The following is a 15,284-nucleotide window of genomic DNA, read 5'->3' on the forward strand; positions in this document are numbered from 1 at the left end:
ATAAAATGGTATACCGAATTTAATGTATATTGTATTTTACACATATTAGAAACAGTCATTAGGGAAAAAAATCAGAGCTCTGAACATTATAATTATATTTTTATATTTTTAGTCACCTTATTGCATTTTGTGGGAATTAATACCACACCTGATGGAGTGGTATTAAGTCCCACAAAATGCACCGTCATTGAGCAATAAATTGTTATTTCAATCCTTGTAGGTAAGCAATCTCTTACCTCTTTTAATCCTTTTTTATATGCCTTCTCCCCACATTTGTTCACCGTATGAGGTTCTTCTGAGGTACAATCGGATTCCAAGTTTGATGGAAACATAATTAAGGCCCAACTGGAAGTCCATCTAAGCCTCACTTGACCATTCTCCATCTCCTGAATTGGTGCAAGGACCTAAAGCAGAAGAAGATGGGCATAGTGTGGAGGACCTTTCATACTGAGAAGTCCACCCAAATTTAAGGACCTACTTGCAGGGTCGAGGCAGAGGCAAGAAAGGCTCCAGCCTCAGGGCGCAGTGTAGGAGGGGGCGAACAACTTACTAAGCTATCATTCTCCTATTGTGTTTGAAGCCGAGATAAATAAGCAAAGGGGATATATGGCAGTGACTGCAAGCCAGATAACTAGAGATTAAGGTGTTTTGGGAGTTGGGGGCCCTAGGGTGCATCTTAGTCTAATAGTAATCAGTGTGTGGCGGCTGGGGTGGGAGGGATAGGGGGGAGCACTTTGGTGTCTCAGCCTTGGGTGCTGGAGGATCTTGTCCCGCCTCTGCCTACTTATACTCAAAAGCCAATCTAGGGAAAGTAACTTATCAGTAACGGTGGTAACTAGTATATGCAGCTTTTCCACCAGCCTTTACATTGTATTACATCATCACCAGGGACGTAACTAGACTTAAAGAGACACTGAAGCGCAAAAAAAAAATATTATATAATAATTTGTATGTGTTCTACAGCTAAGAAATAAAACATTAGGAGCAGAGACATAAGTCTAATATTGTTTCCAGTACAGGAAGAGTTAAGAAACTCCAGTTGTTATCTATGCAAAAGAGCCACTGAGCTCCACGACTTTCAAAGTCGCAGAGAGCCCTGTCTTCTGAAGCTTGTTATGTCAACTGTCAGTCATTGTAATTTCTTTTTCTCAGCAGAGGACAGGTCAATAGTTCACAGGCCTGCTCTGTAAAATCATTTAGAATGCTGAGTAGTGTGTGAACTGCAAATATTAAAGAATGATGCAATGTTATAAAAAAAACTATATAACTGAAAATATGAAAATATTTTCTTTGCTACTAATAATTATCCATACTACACAACCAATTCATTATATCATTTTTTTTTGCTTCAGTGTCTCTTTAATGGGGTCCCCCTGCAAAAATGATAGCATGGGGCTCCCTTGGTCCCCGAATTCCATGCAGGTAACATGATCGGAAGCCAGCGAATGGCAGCAGAGAGTGTTCTGCTGTGAAGCAGCATCTGGAAGCAGGAAAAAATTACACACGCTCCTGCACACGTTTTTTTGTGAATGAACAGGGAGGGTTTTTTGCTAATTGGCTGCATTTGTGGTTGGGGAGAGGGAGGAGGAAGGACCCCCAAAGCTTTTGGGCCCCCCTGCGATGGAGGGGTCACAGGGGTATTGCTACACCCATGATCACCACTTAAAGATCATGTGAAAATACTTATGCTTTGAGACTTTAAGTCAGGGGTCTCAAACTCAATTTACCCGGGGGCCGCAGGAGGCAAAGTCAGGATGAGGCTGGGCCGCATAAGGGAGTTCACGTGTCCCCGCCGCAAAACGAGGGCTGCAGAGCCCCCAAATCACCCCGGGGGGCAATCCGCCGGCATTTCCTGGAAGGGGCAGAGCTTTCAGCTTCAGCTCTGCCCCTCCTGACGTCAATCGCGGCGGATCGCCGCCTCTGCCCGCCCCTCTCACTCTTCCTTCACAGAGAGGGGCGGGGGAGAGGCGGCGATCCATTCGGCGATTGACGTCAGGAGGGGCAGACCTACAGCTGGAAGCTCTGCCCCTCAGCGCAGTCGTGGATGTTTGCGCGGGGGATTTGGGGGTCTGCAGCCCTTGTTTAGCGGCGGGGATGCGGCGGATTACTTGGGAGCACTGAAGCGAACTATAAGGTAAAATATAGTACGCTTCCGTGTCTCTTTTGCTTTTGCCGGCAGGCAGGGCTGGTTTAAGCAACAATGGGGCCCCAGAGCAAAATAAACCTGCCCTCACCCCCCCCCCCCCCCCAACAGATACCCTGGAACAAAAATCGGCATTAAGGGACCTTTTTTGCAGCTGGTATAGTCAGGGTGTGAAGCCCCAATCGGTCGGAGCTCCACATTCTGGCTACCCCAGCCTGCATGGGGGACAAGGGGTTAAAAAGTTTCAGGAGGGGGGACCCCACATAATTAAAAAAAAAAAATTCCCACACTCTAAACATAAAAAATAAATAAATGGGAAAATAGGAAAAAATGCCAGGAATCTTCATACAGCCATATTGCGGCTGTATAGCGATCCCTGGCCAAAGCGCTGCGGCTGCGTATGGACCCCCGGGAAACCCTGTCTGGAAATGTATTGCTCTTACTTTTGATACATGTAAAATTACACTATCGTTAGGTTTGCTACTAAAAGTGACATTTACCGCATTTAAAAGTATACTATTTTCCTTTGAAACTTTAAAATCGATTTTCTCAAAAACTATAAGGTCTTTTTGAAAAATTGTTTTTTCCTCTTATCCCTAATGATCTCCTTAGCATATCCTGCAAATTTAGGGTTTCTAGCATTTAAGGTAGACTTGCTATTAACCATTAAAGTCGGCGGGTTTTTAAATGTGTATTTTTTTCCTTTGCAACTTTAAAATCGATTTTTTCAAAAACTATAAGGCCGATTTGAAAATTTTTTTTTCCTCTTGTAGCCACTGGGGGCCCCTACAAGCTCTGGGGCCCTGGGGCCACAAAATATTGTATCGCGGGCCGCAAATGGCCCACGGGCCGCGAGTTTGAGACCCCTGCTTTAAGTAATACTGAAGTCTGTACTGTTTTCATGTGAAAACTGACTCAGCCAACTGTGGTAGCAAAAGGTTAGCATAACCATGACAGTAAAAAGGGTTTTATTGTGTTACGCCTCTTTTAAATTAAGTCAAGCAGAAGAGTTTAAGCACAACACATTTTATGAAAAACAACTTTGTACACATCTTCAGACATAGAAAAGAAAAAAGAAACATAACAGAAATGATCAAGATTTTAAAGTTTTAAAGTGTACCTGAGATGAATAGGAAAAAAATTCATACACACCTCGGGCTTCCTCCAGCCTGATCGCTCACTCTGCACCATCCTCCGCCTCCTCGATCTTCTGTAAGGGGTCCTGGTATCTTCAGCCAGTCGGGAGCAGTCGGCACATGCGCTGTGCGGCTGCGTGTGCTCCCCGTCTCGCTTCCGCGGCCAGGGGAGTTCTGAGCCTGCCCAGTACTTGCGCAGTAGTACTGCGCAGGCGCAGAAAGCTCCCGGTGATGGGACCGCAGTGTGGCTGGCGCGCGCAGCCGGGCCGCGCAGGCACAGAAAGCTCCCAACTGGCCAACATACCGGGAGCCCTTATGGAGGACACAGAAGGCGGAGGACGGTGCTAAGGGAGCGATCAGGCCAGAGGGGGCTGGAGGAGGCCCGAGGTATGTATGAATTTTTGTTTTTCATTCATCTCAGGTTCCCCTTAAAGGGAAACTGAGGAGTGCCCGAATTTAAAAGAATACACTTACCTGAGGCTTCTTCCAGCTCACTGTAGGTGGCGAGGTCCCCCAGCGTCCTCCTGGCTCTTTTCCTTCAGCCTCCACCGGCGTCACCCGGCGACACCCGGGCCGGGTGTCGGGCCGGCTCTTCCTGGTTAATGACGCAATGCGTCATCACTCCGGCCGCTTCGCGTTATCACGGCGGCCGGCATGACAGGTCTGCGCATGCGTGGGTTAATGGTAGAATTTAATTATCTTGTAACAAATATAGAACAATATACAGAAGACACAAGTGTCTAAAGAGCTGTAGGGTATTGCATATTATTTAATGTAGGTTTTCCCAACCACATCCTACCTGCAAAAGAAAACCACCTCTGTCACTAACAAGGAAATACCAAAGTAAGAGCTTTCTGCAGAAGTGAAAGGCTGGAACAGTTGAGCAAAAAGGTCATCAAGATAACCCGCCATACATATGTATTCTAACAAAGGTGACCCAGAAAAAATGACAAACCCCAGCTGGCAATTTGTGCTTATGAGTTGCTGAGATGCCTGTATTGTCATTGCAGTGAAATTTTACAGTGTAAACATGGATTTTGAAAAGATACTTGCATTGGTAAAACAAAACTACTGAAATGTGTTTGAAGAATATCGGTCCATTGGGATTTAACAACTGATTGCATATATGCGTTGTTTAGGGGTACATGCTGCCTAATTATGCTAAACAAAAAGGGAGGAACTATGTACCTATGGTGTGTTAACCTATTGTTTTGAAACAAATATAAGTTGCACATATAGTGTATAAAGCATATGTGAAGCCAGCAGTGGGTCCTCTTATTCCTCCCCGAACCCCAGGAAGGACTTAAAGGACCTGCTGGCAGCTTCATGCGCGCTTTATACAACATTAGAACGTTCCTCCCTTCAACACCCAGATATTGGAGCAGCACCATAGGCAAAACATTAGCCAAGTACATAAAGGCGCAGGATAAAAGTTTATTTTGCCTATTTATGCTGTTTAGGAGATACTTATCACGCTGATGCGTGAGAGGCGTAGACGTAGTGAACAAATACAATGCGAGAGGGTAAGCGTAGTCAGGATCAGGCCGTAGTCGTAAACAGTGACAGAGGTAACAAGGTACAGAGTCGTAAGGCAATCTCGTATTCGATAACACGCAGGGTCAGCACTAATGTCAGATGTCAGTCTAGTTAGAAGGATCAGGCAATAGAGTCGTCAAGGCAGGCCGAGTCAAAACACGTGTTATCAGATGGCAGCGGTACAAAAGGATAAGACAGGAGCAAGGTCAGGAGGCAGGCCAGAGGTCGGTACACAGAAAATATACAATCAGATGTTACAAAATAATATTACAATAATATATACGAAAATAACAAAGACTGACTAACTGGAGTACATATATATTGTGCGTCTACACAATATATTAATGTAGTTTAAAATCACTAGCTAGACCTAGAACCAGCGAACTGATTAGTATCAAGGCCAGTGCGCAACTGACTGACTGGGCCTAAAATACCATAAGTGATGAGCCAGGCCAGCCCTCAGGAGGACGAGTCTACAATCAGACACCCCTCCTAAGCTTGTAAAGGCCGCCCTGACTCACCGCCGGAGAGACGCTGGGGATGGACCCCCCACGCGAGCGAGTCTTGCCGGAGATGTCGCGGGACCCGCCGGGATGAGGTAAGATCGTTACAATACTCCGCCCAATTATGTTGTTTGGGAGACACTGCATAATTATGTGGTTTGGGGGACCGTCTACCTAATTATGTTGTTTGGGGAGACACTCTGCCTAAAAATGCTTTTTTTGGGTGCATTTGGTTTTTAGGGGATGCTATCTAATTGTGTTTTTTTGGGGGAAGGGGGGGCACTTTGCTTACTTATATTACATGGGGGTACATGCTGCCTAATTATGTTATTTAGAAAGTAGTGCCTAAATATGTTGTTTGGGTGGTTACTGTACTTAAAGCGGAATGAAACCAAGCATTTCTTCTTTGCTCTAAAAGATTATTTACAGAACAACATAGAACAACATTCAACTAGTTAAACACAGGACTTACAAGCTCCCTGCAGGGAAAGCTGGATGCATCCGAGCTGGAGATAATGTTAACTTGTGCTTACATTCCTCACTTGATACAATTAAGTAAATACTTCTCTGACTGTGCAGACTCTCCTGAACACAGACAGACACTCAGAAAGCATTTCTGTGTACAGTACAAGATTAATAAACCAGTTATGAATAAAATGCAAAGGCAGCTCTCAGAGCAAAAACATTGTACTTTGGGAACTTGTAATTTCTAAATGAATAATAATACTTATGCACAAAAGCAAATATGATAACTGTATGGCATATAAAAAGTAGGAAAACATGTTTTTATTTAATATTATGTCAGGGTTTTATACCACTTTAATGATATTGTTTGGAGGGATAGTCAGCCGCAAGTGTGCCAGTTTCCCCAGCTGTCACTTCTCCCTTACTTCCTTGCCCATTATAGATAGCTACAGGTGCTCCTTAGTATTAGGTAGCCAGAAGTACCCTCAATATTAAGTAGCTAGAGGTGCCCCCAAGTATTAGGTAGCTAGAGGAACCTCAGTATTAAGTAGCTAGAGGTGCACTAGCTGAAGTAAGCGCTCATCAGTGGAATGCTGATAGCAGGGTGAGTAACCTCTCATTTACACTCTCATCAGGACTCGGCATAGGGGAAGAGGGAGGGAGGAGCTCGGGGAGGGCAGTGAGACGCCTTTCCATCATCAGGCGCCTGTAGGCACGTGCCTACAGTGCCATATGGTGAATCCGGCCCTGATAATAATAATGTGTTATAGTGCTCACCTAAATTTATCACAGGCTGGATCAATGACACTGAACTACCATAAACCGCCCTAACAACTGTTGGTGTAAGGTGAGGAATGAGAAGGCAGTAGCAAACTGGTTACATATACAGACACTATCAGTGTCTGTCAGGTACAACATAATACTCTTAAGAGAGGGTCTGCCTGGCGTAAGTGTGTACGATATGTGCACACATGCGGGGGCTGACAGCTATCAGGACTGAGGCTGCACAGACATGTCACTAGTCTAGAGGGTAGCAACTCATTCTGTTGCTATGGAGGGGAAAGTAGGTTCTGTGGAGCGAGTCGCAGAACAATACTTTCGGCCTGTGCTCGACCAAGTCAATCCGCCAAGCAGATCACTCTTTGAGGCACCAAGGGTTAGCGGGGCCACTGTACACACGCTATATTCTTGTCAGAGCCGGCCCTAGCTGGCCACCTCAGCCGAGAACCACCTAGTGTGTGTACAAGGGTTTACCCTCCTATATTCAATACAAAACCAGCAAAAAGTTATGGCTGGTGCTTAGCTGTAACATGTTCTGGTTTTCATACTGCATTTAGCTGGATTTCATGTGCTTACAAATATTACAGCAAGTTTCATAATCCTGAATGACTTTAAATATTCCATAGAACTTTCACACTGAAAAACTCGAGTACTGCCTGTCCCAGTTAATGTTTTCAGTAAACACTGGCAAGGCAAAGCTCTCAGTGCCAGCTGCTTTAAATAGCAGGTGGCATAGCTAAAGGGCAATCTTCAAACAGTCTTTGAAAAGGGAGAGTCTAGAAAAACTGCTGCATCAAAACATTGGGTAGTGGCCAAAGACTACCATGAGGCCCTTCCCATTATACAGAGCAGAGCTTTCTGTCTATTCCATGGAAGTTTACACAATGTCAATGTGTTTCAAAGTATAATGTAGCTTTTTAGACTTCAGCATGTCAAAAAAAAAAAAAAAAGAATTTGTTGTTGAGTGTAATAAGCTGTATTTGAGTTGGATAAGAATATTCAGTACTCTCTAGCTACATTGCTGTATATTTTGTGGTGTGACTTTGGGACCTTTTGCTATGGGCTGTTACTGGCTGGGGAGAGGTTGCGATGTTATGAATACAATGGTGGCAAGCATCACCTGGGAGTTGCTGAAAGTTGTGTAGCCAGTTTCATATTAGTGGAGAGGAGAGTGGTTGGGAGTATGTCACATGACAAAGCATTTGCTATTATTGATCCACCTTTGATCCTGCCCATTTCTTGGCGCAAAGTGCTTGTGTCCCTAGGTGGCCTCCTGTGACATTCATTTTCCATGGGAAGTCAAACTGGAATCGCATTTTATTTAAGATGACCGCCGTGGGTTGACTCACTTATTGGTTGGTAGCATTATTATTATTGCTATTGTCTTAGGACGTACAAAGGACAAGCCTGATGCATTAGAAGTATAAACTGTAATGGAGGAGTTGAATCGAGCCCTTTCGGAGCTTACAATCTTAAAGATGAACTGCAATTACATAGTAAAATGTAATAAATCATTCAAGATACCTGTTTTTACCTTAAAGCCTTTGGATAACCCAGAGGGTTTCCCCATTCCCCTTTTCCTTGCTGTTCCTTGCTATTCCAGCACTGGGACCTCCAAAAGCCCATCAACAAGGGCGCTTGTCACCAGCTGTCCTGCGTAAGGGCCTGTTTCCACTACACGCAGATTAGATGCAGAAAACTGACTCTAATGAATGTCTATGGGCCTGTTTCCACTAAACGCGATTTTTCTGATGCAGATTTTCCCATAGGCATTCATTGGAGTCAGTTTTTTCTGTATCCAATCTGCGTGTAGTGGAAACAGGCCTTTAGCCTTCCTGCTCTGGCGCAGTGCAGCTGCACTTACTCTCGTATGGAAGCTTTGGGGGGCCCACTGCCTAAACAGTGAAGTGGAGGGAGGTGAGGAAAGCCTCAAACTTCTACCGAGGGAAGTATGGCATTTTTTATTATTTCAAAACTCCCAGGTTTGCTTTGATTATCCCACCAGAAATGCCTCTTATAATCTATATGCTGCTTTATAGTGGTGTGTAACCCAGTGATGTTATGCTTAGGCTACGATGATGTCACACTGCCTCCTTCCCAAAAACACTCTGGTAATTTATAAATTAATATTGAAAAAATAAGTATTTTTCATTAAGTTATGTATACTGTAGTTCAGTAATGCACATGTGTAGGTAGTGATAACTGTTTTAAATAAATCAAAACAGCCTGCGATTATTGTACAAAAATGTTATTCAATGAAGGCAAGGGGGGGGGGGGGTGTCAGTGGCGTAGCATTAGGGGATACAGAGACTGTGACCGCACCAGAACCCTGGGCCAGAGAGTCCCACTAGGGGCCCTTCTTTCATCCATTTTAGCTTTTCAGTGGTGTTTTTCATCTTAGCTTTTCATTGGTGCTATGCTTGTAATGAACACCCCTATATGTACATTACATTTGGTAATCCTTAGCAAACTGTTTCCTTAAATTAAATACACCTCTGTGGCACTGCCGCTGTCCCTCATGAGTTTTGACCCTGCATATCAATAGCCTGCATGGGGCCCCATGTAAAACTCACACTCGGGCCCCATGCTCCTTTCCTTAGTTATTGGGGGGGATGGGGGGTATTCCTACAACTGTAATTTTACAACTGCTAATTTATTAGCCATTCAGTAACCTTCTCTTTGGCTCCCTGTGACACAGGTGTCAACACATGGCCCAACACATGGCCCACAGGCCGAATGCAATCCTCTTTGCCATTTTATGTGGCCCTCGAAAGAATCAAATGCCCATCATTGTAAGCAGTAAAAGAATGACAGCACACTGCCTTCCCTCCAAAGGATCACACTGGTAACCCACGAGACCCCCCCCCCCCCCCAACAAACTTAGAATGGCCCGCTCTGGAGATCCAAACCTCTCAACTCCCCATGTGGGCGGTACAACACACATACACCTTCCCCCCAACACCGTAGCAGAGTATTGCAACAGAGCGGTGTAATATTTACACTGCTCCACCGATGCACTGTGTGTGTCTCTTCTGTTCTTCCTGGAAGTTACATGCTCTAAGGGCCTGTTCACACTGGGGATTCCAAAAACGTTAGCAAAATTGGTAGCATTTTGCAGAGTGGTTTTTTTTTTTCAGTTTTTCATTGTACGCAAACGGGATTTTTGAGCGATTTCAAGATATTTCAACATTTGGGCTGCGATCGCTCCAAAATTGTTGAAAAGCAATGCATGCATCGCATCTGCGATATCCACAAATCACAAATTGTTGTCGATCGCTGCAATGAAATCACTGCCATATACTAACAATTACGCTACCGCTTTTCAAAGCGCTAGCGATAGCTAGTAATTCAAATGGGCCCTAACCTGCATCCTTTCTTCTCTTGATCACGTGACATGCATTCGGAGCCTGGTGTATGCAGCATAGAGCATGTTATTATCAGGAAGATCAGAGTCCAGAACCAGCACTGGAGCATGTAAATATTAAACTGCTCCACTGCGCTACTCTGCAGAAGGGGACTCTGATTATGTCACTGCATTTGAGACTGTTCAATTTTGAATCCTGATGAAAAATTTGTCCTACAACTTAGACTATATTTTAGATTTTGGCCTCTTGCATGATTGAGTTTGACACCCCTGCCCTATAATGCAGGCGATTGTTGCAAGTTTTTGTCAATTAATGGAAGATGATTTCTAAGAAGTTCAGAACTGAATTGTGAGGTCACTTTCCAGGAACAGCACAGCCACGCCCTCTCTGTCCCTACCTGTTGGCGTCCCTGCAGAAGATAGTCCCTCCCATTGATTATATTCCTGCACTTATGTGTCCTCATGCCTAGGCATGGAAATGTAAGTGAACTGGAATCCCAAGGCTTCAAGGAGGACAGAGAGTATTGCTTTTTCAGATGTCTCTAACATTATTACTGTTTACCCTGAGCAAAACTTGACTATTCTGAAGTGGATGAAAAGAATGTACTGCACCTGTGCTATATTTATCCTTACTGCCGGATTAAAGTGTAAAAGCGCCTCTAAGGCACTAGCACTCACTTCAACTTATGCAACATGGAATTCCCACCTTTGAGCCTAAGGCAGGGTCCACAGTTACAAAACATTGCATGCAAATTGCCTATGTACAAAAATACTTTCGCCGCACATCTATTGAAAGTCAATGAAGAATCACACTTCTGCTAAAATTCACATTTTCCCATTGACTTTCATTAGCTGCGTACAAACTGCTCACAAAAATGCACATACAAATGTGAATCTTGATGCAAAAACGTAAGCAAAAAAAGTTCAGTTTTTCGCAATAAGTGTGAATCCTGCCTCAGTCTGTATTGGTATGCAAGACTGGAGCTCAGATATGGGCCCTCCCACTTTTTACCACCATGACTAACGATCTATTCAACCAAAGGTGTATGCTGCTTTTGTGTTATGCTGAAAGAATATCTGTAATTAAAGGGTCCCTGAAATGGTTATTCTACTTTTAAAACTGGACAGTGTTCCTATACCTTATGAGAAGCAGTTATAGGTCTCCCAGGGCTCCAGGGTACCCTTGTTCCTCATTAACACAGCCTTTTACTTATGTGACTGGCATCCATTCAACTTTAAGCACCCATGGCAATAAATGAGCAGATACATACTGCGCATGTGCAAGCTCCCAAACCATGCATGCCTAGTGCACAGGAACATCCACATTTGAACTAGGCATGTGCAAGCTCACTAGTCGTACATACCCAGTAAAAGGAGGCTCTCATGTACGAAGGAAAGGCGAAGTGCATGAATGATTTCATTTACTGGGCATGTGTGGTTTGTGAACTCCTTCATGCCCAGTTGAAAAGCTGTGGGCTTTTCCGGCCCAGCATAAAACAAAACATACTGAAACTGGGATTATGGGACCTTGGGGTGCTGGGCAAATGTAACTGCTTCTTATAAGGTAAAGGAACTCTGCCCAAAGTAAACATGAGGCAGTAGGGGGGAAAAAAAATCAGATACTTACCTAGTCCAGAGGCTTCCCATGTCCTCCTTGACCCCACCATTACCACACACAGACCCTCTCAACATATGTGACAAGAGCTTGTTGGATATGGTCTTGTGGCTGAGCGGTCGTATAGCGCCTGGGCACAGTAACCCAAACTGCTTGTCAACAAGTGACTCTGTGCTACTGTGCAGGCACAGTACGGCCAGTCCTGGTCAGTGGTAGTCGGGTCAAGGAGGACACAGGAAGGCCCTTATTAATTTTACTTTTTCTCCTAAGTTTTCTCCTGTGTGATATTTTGCAGCCTAATCAATAAAATGCCTTCTAAGTTACCAGCAAGCAAATAAATAATTTGAATAATTTTGAAAGTACCTTTTCACCTACTTTTGGTACTTTTTCAATTGCAGGGTGCTGAAAACTTATTTTAAACAGAAGATAAAAAATGATCTCCTAGGAGAAAACTTAGGAGATAAAATGAATTAAATAAGGGCCAAAGCCTATTTCCATTTCTTCCCCCTTGATGTGCTAGGAGGGGGTGTGTCCTGATGCCATGATCTTCGTTTTTTTTAATGTTGAGCCTTAGGCCCCGTTCACACTTGCAGTTCGAGTCCGCAAGTGTCCGGGGGCCGCAAAGAGACCGTACGGGTCTCTGCGGTGGCCACAAGTTGCCGCCAGATGCGGATCCGGAATGTATCAGTTCCGGCTACAATAAAGTAGCCGGAACTAGATACATTGCAGTGCCAGAAAGGCACCACAAGCATGGGGGATACCGGCGTGTAGTCCGGGCCCCCCAAGTGGCATAGGACCGGTGCTGGAAGCATCCGGTCCTATTGCCAGTGTGATGAGAAACATCCGTTTCTCATTGCACAGCATGGCCGCATGTTCGGGTCAGGACCCGGCCCGGGTGCGTGGGCCGGATGATCCGGACCCGAAATATAGCGCATGTTGGAAACGTGTCCGGAGTCCGGATCTGATCCGGCTCCATTCTGTACGGAAGGGACGCATGTGAACGTCCGCATAGACTTTGCATTGCTATGCGGAAAGTACGTTCCGTTTGTACAGTATACGGTCCGGATCCGATCAGGCGAATCCGGACAGCGAACGCTGATGTGAACCAGGACTTAGGCCAGGTTTTGCTCTCTCCGCTTTGACCCTCATAAAGCGTCTTCTTATGGTTAGAGGCACTTGATGTAGTGGACATTGTAGATAAACATGGTCTGTAGTTTCCTTTTATAGTGCCTGTGTTTCTCTCCCAAGGCCTGTTGCTCAGTGTTTTTCCCTTGAATCTGTCTCTGATACTGAGAAGGATATGCAGAACACTTTCCCTGTATCCTACCTGTAAGATGTATTTACAGGAAGATGTTTCCTGAGGGAAAACAGATGTTCAGGAAGTAGTGTATTAGAATAAAGCCTGTTTCTGGCATCTCTCTACGTTTTTACAGTTAGGGAAGTTAAAGCTTGGATAAGGCAGATATTTAGGTAAACTTCTAACCATTAGAATTGTGTCCTCCACATTTATTGATATCGGGGTATCTCCATGCATTACCATAGTGACACACGTGACACTAATAGGCGGGGTGGTGCTCCATCGGCGTTAGTACCGGTAAAATTGCCATGCTCTTCTAACTGTGTTTGGTGCATCAGGGTTGATGCACAAAAGCATGGTACATGCTGCTGGACAAAATGGGCTGAGTGCTGTCTTTGCACAGCTATATTACTGCGCTTTTGTGCAACATGCCGCAGAAGAGATAAATCACCAGTTAAAGTGGAATTGAACTCAGAACTTCCTCTCTGCTTTAAAAGACAAGCAACAAAATACTAACCTTTAGGCTACTTTCACACCAAGACGTTGCGTTTTAGGGGACGTTAAGGTCACATAATGTGCCCCTAACGCAACGCATGGTGGTGTTGAAATTTGACATCAGATTGAGCCGCGTTATGCAGCTCTTGGTGCGCTGTTTTCGTTCTATCTATACTGATAGAACAGCCGCTCCAGGATAGTGATGGGAAGTCCGAATCTTTTCAAGGATTCGGATGATTCGAATCGGATCATTGAAAAGATCCGGATCTTTGAACCGAATCATTTGAATCATTTTACTAGGGAAGCAGACTGGGTGAAATGACTAGCAGGACAGGACTTTCCCTGCACTGTACATTCTGTATGTTCATGTTTCTTCCAGACAGACATCCACTGTGAACCGAATCATTCATTGTGATGATCCGGATGATTCGACTCACAAAAAAGATCCGGATCAAATGAACGATTCATTCATGATCTGGACAACACTATGAGTCCAGGTTATGTCACCACAGTGCAGTGAATATTAATTAGCCATGTGGCTAGTCACTGAGCATGTGCAAGCAGTCTAACGCAGCTAAAGCCCAGTATAACGCACAGCATGCTGCACTTTCATTCAACGTGTAGCGTTACAATGTAACGCAACGTGGGCACTCTGAACAGCACATTGATTTTTCATTACTGTGAGTTGGGCTGCTCTAACGTGCACATGTAATGTCCCACTGTGAAAGCAGCCTTAAAGAAAAGCATTTCTTTGTTGCAGTTGATACAAATCCTGCAATACATTTGCAGTGTGTCTACTTCCTGCTTTCATAGAAGCATTATTGTTAACATCCTGTGCTTACCAATCTGCCGTGGCAGTCAGCTGACTCCGCTGAGATCAAATTACAACTTGTGATTTGTCACAGATGAGGGGGATTTAGACAGGCTAAACTCTCTACACACACATGCAATGTGCATTTCTGTATGCTTTCCCTCTGTCCTGTGCAAGGATTCAGGTTCAGTTTAAGACAGATAAGGAAAGGTAAATTGTGAGTTAATAAGTAAGGGGAATTTAATGAGAGATGAGTTTCATGAACCAACCCATTTATTTACAGCAATTTAGATTATTTTCTTGCTGAGCACTATTCACTATTTCACACTGTTCATATTTGTTCATTTTGTTCTTATATTGGCAAATTCTTCAGCAGAACTTGTAAAATGACAAACAAGCAGGTACCGTCTGCACATGTTATTATCATACACTTCAAATGACATGGACAGTTTTCAGCCCAAAAGAGCAAAAAACTGGTACCCTGTAATATTAAGAAAGCATACTTGCTGCTTCTATCCATGCTTTCATTAATGCTGGACATTGTTCTAGAGGTTGTGGTATCTCCAGGACAGTCACCCCCAGTGCTTTGTCACTCTGTTATCTCGTAGGGAAGCTGCATCACAGTAATTGTGCTATGTCATGCCATTGGTTTGCTGTAGTTAGAGAGGATGCTGTATTATCTGCTCATTTCATGTGTACAGTCAATAGCTATGCATGTCCTTACATGAGCCATTCACCTTGGGTACACATTGCCAGTGAGCATCAGTGAGTTACACAGAGCCGGGACAAGGTCCTCCAGCACCCAAGGCTGAGACAGCAAAGTGCGCCCCTTCACCCCTCCCACCCCAGCCGTCACACACTGATTGCTATTAGACTAAGAGGCGCCACAGGGCCCACAACCTCCCCAACACCTTAATATCTAGTTATCTGGCTTGCAGTCACTGCCATGTATCCCCTTTTCTTATTTCTTTCTGCTTCAAACACAATTAGGAATGACAGCTGAATGAATTCTGCGCCCCCTCCTACACTGCGCCCTGAGGCTGGAGCCTCTCCAGCCTATGCCTCGGCCCGGCCCTGAGTGAGTACGAGAAGGCTTTATTACCACATCTTTCTTGTCATGTTTATATAATACACACATA

The 15,284-nt window shown here is 44.4% G+C and overlaps 1 long non-coding RNA gene across 1 annotated transcript in view; it reads right to left on the reverse strand.

The window, feature by feature from the left end:
• Window positions 1–272: 272 nt before the first annotated feature.
• The window catches only part of LOC137531682 (uncharacterized), a 74,595-nt gene continuing 59,583 nt past the window's right edge, over window positions 273–15,284 (reverse strand). Inside the window, exon 3 of the long non-coding RNA XR_011023707.1 lies at window positions 273–404. This is a non-coding gene — a long non-coding RNA (uncharacterized lncRNA). The remainder of the gene's footprint in view (window positions 405–15,284) is intronic.

The sequence above is a fragment of the Hyperolius riggenbachi genome, chromosome 9 (assembly GCF_040937935.1).
Source record: "Hyperolius riggenbachi isolate aHypRig1 chromosome 9, aHypRig1.pri, whole genome shotgun sequence".
Taxonomy (NCBI): Eukaryota; Metazoa; Chordata; class Amphibia; order Anura; family Hyperoliidae; genus Hyperolius; species Hyperolius riggenbachi.